Source organism: Mirounga leonina, unplaced genomic scaffold (assembly GCF_011800145.1).
Source record: "Mirounga leonina isolate KUSES-001 unplaced genomic scaffold, KU_Mleo_1.0 Mir_101664, whole genome shotgun sequence".
Classification (NCBI taxonomy): Eukaryota; Metazoa; Chordata; class Mammalia; order Carnivora; family Phocidae; genus Mirounga; species Mirounga leonina.
Genome location: NW_023270175.1, coordinates 24303894 through 24311112, shown reverse-complemented (window position 1 = coordinate 24311112; position 7219 = coordinate 24303894).

Below are 7219 nucleotides of genomic sequence, written 5' to 3'. Positions count from 1 at the left end.
GGATAAGGAGCTTTCACACCCAGGATCAAACCTTTGTCATATAAAAGGTACAGGGTAAGAGGAAGGGAGAGTGATCCCGGTGAGATATGATAGCCTATGTGAAGATGGGGTCAACTTCAAAGCATTTTGGGGAGCCCTCCAGCTGGGGGACGTTGAAACAAAACCTGGCGTTGGCCCAGATCTCTCTCTTGCCCTGGATCGGCAGAGCCGAGAGGCCAGCCCAGAGGGAGCCCAGGGGCAGCTTGCGGTCGGGGAGCCTTCACCCCTTCTGCGTCCGATTCCCCGGGAGCCGCCGTGCGGTCTCCGCGGCCGTGCTGGGGGCGGGCAGTGGGCGCGCAGCGGTGCTCCCAGCGGGCACCCGATATGCGGCCCGGGGCTTGAGCTTGCTCCTCCTGGCCAAGGCAGTCCATCCGCGGGCCCCCGTCGGCCCAGGGACCCCGGCAAGCCCCTGCCGGGCACCCCCTTGCTCGGCAGAGCCCGTGGGCCCGAGGCTTCCGGCTCTGACCACACCGTGGCTCTCGGTTGCCTGGTCTTGGTCTGGCTGGGGCTTGAGAATTTCTTCTTTCCTCCCAGGGAAAGCCAGATCAGAGGACAGTTGCACCTTGTCTTCTCTAGAGGTGGACCGAGTTTACTTGGCCGAGACCAGCGGAGTGGGGATAGCCTGTGAATCTGTGGCTGACCCCAGGCGGGCTGACACTGGTTTGGGTGCTCAACCGCAAGAAGGAGGACAGCGACCTGGGCGGGGGGGCGCTCAGAGAAGAAGTCCTGGCTCTAGCTGGTACGGCTGGTCAAGAGCTCATTGAGGGCAGGGCGCACCGTTGTGCTGAGCAGATGTAAAGCCCTTGGCATCAATGAGTGGGGACCTTGACCCTTGACCCTTGACAGGGGCCCTGCCCTCTCTACCAAGAAATACTCTGTTGCTCCTCCGGCCCTTCAGCCGAGAGTTTGGGGGAAGCAGGGTGTAGGGGGTTAGCCAGTAACCAGATTCAGGCTCTCAGGGACCGGACGAGGAAGCGCAGGGGCAGGTGGCTGGTGGTCATTCACTGATTCCTTCTTTCTTTCATGCAATAAATATTTGCTGAGCACCAAGTAGCCACGTTCTGGGTGGGACATCCACCAGGAGGCTCTGGATTTGGGAAAGGAGCATATTGGTCAGGTCAGTTAAAAATCAGCCAAACAGCCTATAAAGTCAACCGTGCTTTGATTTGGACTTAAGCTACCTTTCCACTAGGGCCGTACATGTGCACCGCGCTTTAAGAAAACCTGTACCCAAACATCCCAGCTTTGAAAGGGAGAGAGGAATGCGCCTGGCCATTTCTGGAAGCCATCTAGAGCCCTCATTTATTGACACAGGTGTATCCAAGAGGGCGGTGAAGCCCTTGAAGGAGCATCTGATTCGATCCCTGCCTTCAGTCGGGAACATCGGGAAATCATCTCAGGCAAACAGGCCTTTATCTGGTCCGGGCAGACGACCCAGAGACGGCTAGGGGGTTAAAAATGCAGCCGCGTTGCCATGGGGCTGGGCGTTCTGTGCAGACACAAACTCACCTTGTCTTTTAAAACGAGAGGGGACTCTGGGGCTTGGTGGCAAAGGGTTTAGTTTTCTGAAAAAAAATCAAACTCAAATAAATGATTACATTAAAACATACACTGAATTAGGAGCATGCCTTGGGGATTTTCCTTACATTTTAGGGAGATTATGAAATCCATCCCTCTGTTCAGCTTTAAAAATCACACTAACTCAGCTTCTCTGCACGACAGGGAAGGAGTTCCCATGACCTGATACTTGCGACTTCCACTAAAATATGGCTTTCTGTATTTATTTGGAAATACTTATGTTCCGTCAGGGTATGGTTTACCCTTGTTGCGTAGCCTCGAGATGGTTTCACTTCACATCGGACCACGCACCTTTTAGTAACGAAAGTTGTGACCCAACGAAAACTTCTCTTACAAGGAGCTTGGGCTCTTACTTATTTCGCAACCTTTATTTGTGCATGAGATGAACCATGACATTTAAACTATGCTTGATAGCTTAACAGATTATAAGAACAAAACCAGATGGCCCAAGCAAAAATAATGCTTTGATTGCTTTCAAATTCAATGTCAAAAATTAAAAACAGCTTTCAAAAAGCCTTGGCTTTTTTTTTCCAGAAGTGACTTTGGATTTTATATATATACATATATAATGTTATAGATAATATATATAAAATATATTTGTTATGTATAAAAATATATATTATATATTTATATATGTATATATTCATATATGTATAAATATATATTTTATATATTTTACTTATATAAATATTTTACATATATACATATTTTATACATATCTATATATGTATCCCCCGAAAATCCAGAAATATATAAACCAAAAATTTAACAGTGGTTACTTTAAAGATTAAGAAGTGTTTTCTTCTGTTTCCTTTTCTGCATCCGTCCACTTTTCTGCAGGTACTCTTAGAATCAGAAAACCTTTTTTTAATGATTACCTTTTCATTTAATTTTAATGATGACTTTTCTAGGGTTGAGGCAAGGTGTTTTCCTCTGTTGAGAAAGTGGACATTGTTAAGCATTAGCAGTTCATAATTCTTCTGTGCACGATGATGAATAACGTGTGGTTACTTTAACACTGTGCTTTGCGAGGCTGGCAAACTGAACCGGACCCAGATTCTCTCGAATTCACGTAAATTCCACCAAAAGCAGGTATTTAATTTTCGAACTCGCTTTAATGTGCCTTTGACATCATTAATATAATCACAATCCTCACTTTCTTTGAGAGCAGTGAACCAATGAATTCTTTAAAACTGGGCTTTATCAAAAGAACTTCCACTTGAAAAGCCTCCAGAACCTGGAGGAGGCTGGCAGGACACAGTCAGAAGGTGACGATTTGAATTTCTGAACTACAGAGTTCACAGAGTGTTAGGAGCCTTTTTTCTGTTTCTTGTTTTGTGAAAGAATCTTTGCTCCAGCTCAGATTCATTTTTCTTCGCATCAGCTGCAAGAGAGCGAACCAACTTTGCTGCAAATCAAAACCCTGACAGTTCTATTTCCCCGAGATAATTGCATACTGCTTTGGAGTTTCCTTTTCCCCTCTGTTTCCTTTTGTTTTGACAACAAGATACTGGGAAAACAATATACAATTGATAACTATGCTGTCATGAGTATACTGAATTTTAAAAATAAGTAACTGTCGACCCCAAAAGCTTCCAGGAGCCTATGGAGTGAGTTCTTTTTCCAAACCGTTCCAAAACCAGATGTGGAAATGTTTAGCTAATTCCCCTCCCCAATCCCCATGCAAAGGGTTCATATGTGTCTCTAATGACATCAGAGGAGATGGGAAGGCAAAACAAAAACAAAAACAAAAACAAAAACAAAAACCCCGTCTGCTCTCACCAAGCACAAACAGCACAAAACTAATTTGGTCTGCAGCTTTTGTCTCTTTCAAAAAGGGTCTTTTCTTCCCGAGATTAGAAATGCTCTGTGTTTATGCCAATATCCAATCTCTTTCTTGTAAGACATGAAGAAATAGAGTTCATGTTCCCAAAGTGAAACATTTCATGATTTTTTTGAAATGTAGAAGATGAATGAATGAATGAATGAGTGAATGAAAAAGATTTATTAAGAATTGGGCTTATTAGGGAGTTCTTGAAAAAAAAAGAAAGGCAAGGAGGAAAACTCTGTCAAAAGAACTAATGGAAAATATATACGCATGGACCACATGGAGAGAAACAGAAAGCCACTGTGCTCCGTTGCTGCCGGGAAAGCAAACATTTTGCATCCAGGGGCCATTAGCAGCTTTGGGTCTGTGGGCCTCTATAGCTCAGCTCAGGAAGGCTTGGACCGACAGCAGAGCCCTGCTCGCTGCACGAATGCACCGAAACTCATTGCTTCTGGAATGTCGCGGGCTAATTTGCAATCAAGTCAAAATGGGGCTATGGTAATGCAAACCCTGAGCCTTGCTTTCTAAATGCCCAACCTCCTCCTCTTCCTCCTCTTCCCCTTCCTCCTCCTCCTCCTCAAGAAGCTGGACAGTGGTCCCAAGGTGAGCACTCCCTTCTCTGCATTTATTTCTTCCTTGTCCTCAGCTCCCCTTAGCGCTGAAGATTTCTGGAGACTTTAAATAGGATTCTGTCCACAGCTCCAGGGATGCTACGAATACCTTCCATTTGGCAGCCCCCCCCCCCAAAATCTGCTCTTCTGGCGCCCCTTCCCATTGGTAGCCCCTCGGCCTTCTTCTTCCTCTTCTGCCACTGAGCAGAGCCTACCCTGTCCCTCGCCTGTCTGGTCCCATTCTGCCAGCACGCGTCAGCTAGAAGTTAGAAAAGCCAGCTGATGTGATGATTTCGCACTGTGTTGGGAATGGCTTGTCACCATCCACCCCCCCCACACACACACCCCCTCTACCCTGGCCTGGGAATGTTGGGCAGGAGGAAAGGGGGGGGCTGCCCAGCGCCGATGACCTGTCCTCAGCAAAACAGAACGACTCCCGAAGTGCGGCACGAAGCTGGGGTTAGCGAGCTCATTAGCAAGTGCATTCTGCTCTCCTCCTGGTCCCCCCACTCCTCCGTCTTGTACGTGGCTCCCCCTGACTTCATTTTTAAGTTTTCTCTGAGCTCGAAGGTGTGCTTCCCCTTGTGTGGCCATCTGCTCCTGCCTGGGAAAAACCGGACAACAGAGAGACGGTCCTGAGTTTGGAGATTTGTGCTAAATGCACCCCCAAACTCAGTGGCGTTACTAAACCCCTTTCTTCGAGACTGATTCAGTGCAGAGGGTGAGGTGGTCTCAAATTATGGCTTGCGGGATGGCTGTCTTGTTTCTCAGAGACTCCGGGCTTTTTATAACCCTGTTTGGATTATTCATGAGCGGGGGGAGGGGGAGAGGGAAGATGCTGGAGAAACGGAAGGCTGAACTCCCCCCCAACCCCACCCCGGCACCGGAACCCAGCCGTAAACTTGGGGTCTCAGTTTAGGGTTGGGACAACCAAAATGGAAGAGAAGGATTGTTTCTTTGGCCTAGTCCGGGGACTCCTTCAAGGGGGAGGTTTTTGTTCAGGGCAAATAGGTCCTGGTTATGAGATGACGGTAAGGGCAGGGAGAAGGCGAGAGAGGGAGAGAAAGCCACTCCGAGAACCCGCTCGGGCAGGGTGGGCTCCGTGAGACCCGGACAGAGTGGATGGCGCGCTGGCGATGGAGCGATGACCTCAGCAAGCATCGGGCGTCATTCCAGAGCCAGCGGTTTGTTTACGTAACTGTTGAGTCATCCTCTAAGACCAACCGGCATCAGGGTGGACTTGCGGTTTGTTGTGGTTGTTGCTCTTTTATTTTGTGTGTTTTGTTTTTTTGGAGGGGCAAGGGGGTCCGTTTCTCTGTTTTGTTGCTGCTACTTCTGTTTCTGCTTGTGCAAGACAAAAAGGCAGTCCCAGGAGACACCAGAACCAACCAAGAGGGAAGGAAGGAGCCCAGCAGACCCCTTAGACTTCTCTCTACAGCCAGCGCCCCCGAGAGAGAATGAGGAGTCATTCAGGAGAGAGATACGGAGGCGCGGTCCGCACCCATCGCAGCAAGGGCCTGACTTAGAAACAAAGCCTTTCATGCAGGCCTTTGCGCTCTTCTAGGGGGCCCCTTATACCAGGGGGCCCCTTATACCAGGGTTTCCATCAAAGAATGCAGCAAGTTCATCAGTATCAAAGGAAGGGAAAGAGCCCCGTTTTTGCGACTGGGGAAGGGGGAAGATAGAAATGTCTGGGATGCCGTGCACATAGTAGGCGCTCAATAATAAGAGTCAAAGAATGGATTCGTATAGGCACGGGTGACTTAACTCATCAGGGAACAAAAGTAAAACCCCACACTTACGCATATCCATTTCCTTTGAAAGTTTGGGCGCGTTTCTATTTGGTTTATGTCATTTTCACTTTTTAAAAATGAAAGTGGGGGCGCCTGGGTGGCTCAGTCGGATAAGCGACTGCCTTCGGCTCAGGTCATGATCCTGGAGTCCCGGGATCGAGTCCCGCGTCAGGCTCCCTGCTCAGCAGGGTGTCTGCTTCTCCCTCTGACCCTCCCCCCTCTCATGTGCTCTCTCTCTCTCTCTCTCTCTCATTCTCGCTCTCTCAAATAAATAAATAAATAAATCTTTAAAAAAAATAAAATAAAAATGAAAGTGGACTCGGACAATATTTGATGATATTCCTCTTCCCTCCTTCTTGTGCCGTTTGTCACCTCCTTCTGATACTGGGTTTTAGATGCATGTCCTTGCTTAGCCTGGCTCGTTTTTCTCCCCATTTTGCTCTCCCCGCCACTCTTTAGGAGGTGAAAGGCAGTAGGACTAGGAAGTGGCTGCAGAGCTTCTCATTGAAAAAGAAGAGACATTAAAAAAAAAAAAAAAAACTAGTGAAAACAAAAGAAAACTATAAAGCAAAGCATTAGGACTCAGTGAGGTGCAAACCGTGGCCACAAAGAAGATGAGCTACCTCGCCAACCAGTGTGTGAGGTGCAACCCCACGACTCGCTTTCTTCGATCTGGTGCTCTTGAATTGTTTTCATGCATAATATGAATGGGAAAATGTAAAATTAAAAAGCGGTATTTTTTGTTTCTGCAGTTTCACCATTTTACAAGGTGCCCTGATTGACGTATCGGGGAATCTCTGGGTCTCTTACGATGTTACTATGACAGTTTATGGAGTATCCATTTGCTTGGGGAGATTTCTTGGTCTCTTGGGGAGATTTCAATATGTGGTTGTCAGGAATAAACCGCATTTTCTTCTCCGGCTTTTACTTAATTATGTTTGTCGCTCACCAACACGAGGCAATAGGGAGGGGTGCCACCAGCTTGAATTAAACTGGATCTCCTGTCACCTTAGTTAATGTTTGGCATGAAAACAGTTTCATTTTTTTGGTTGGGGTTGCACACAAAGGGATGCCTTTGCTGACCAGGGTCGACTCTCATTTGGTATATGAAGGATATGCGTTTCATACGGAAATAGCACAGTAAAGCCACTTAGAGAAGACGCTGTGGTCATCTATCGCCACGCGAGTTCCAACAGAATTGAAATTCTGTTCTCTCTCACAAGAATGTTTTCCTTTCCTCTGTTTTCTTTGCTTTCAGTTTTATCGAGGTATAATTGACAAATACAACTATAGGATATTGAGGGATGCCTGGGTGGCTCAGTGGGTTAAGCGTCTGCCTTCGGCTCAGGTCATGATCTCAGGGTCCTGGG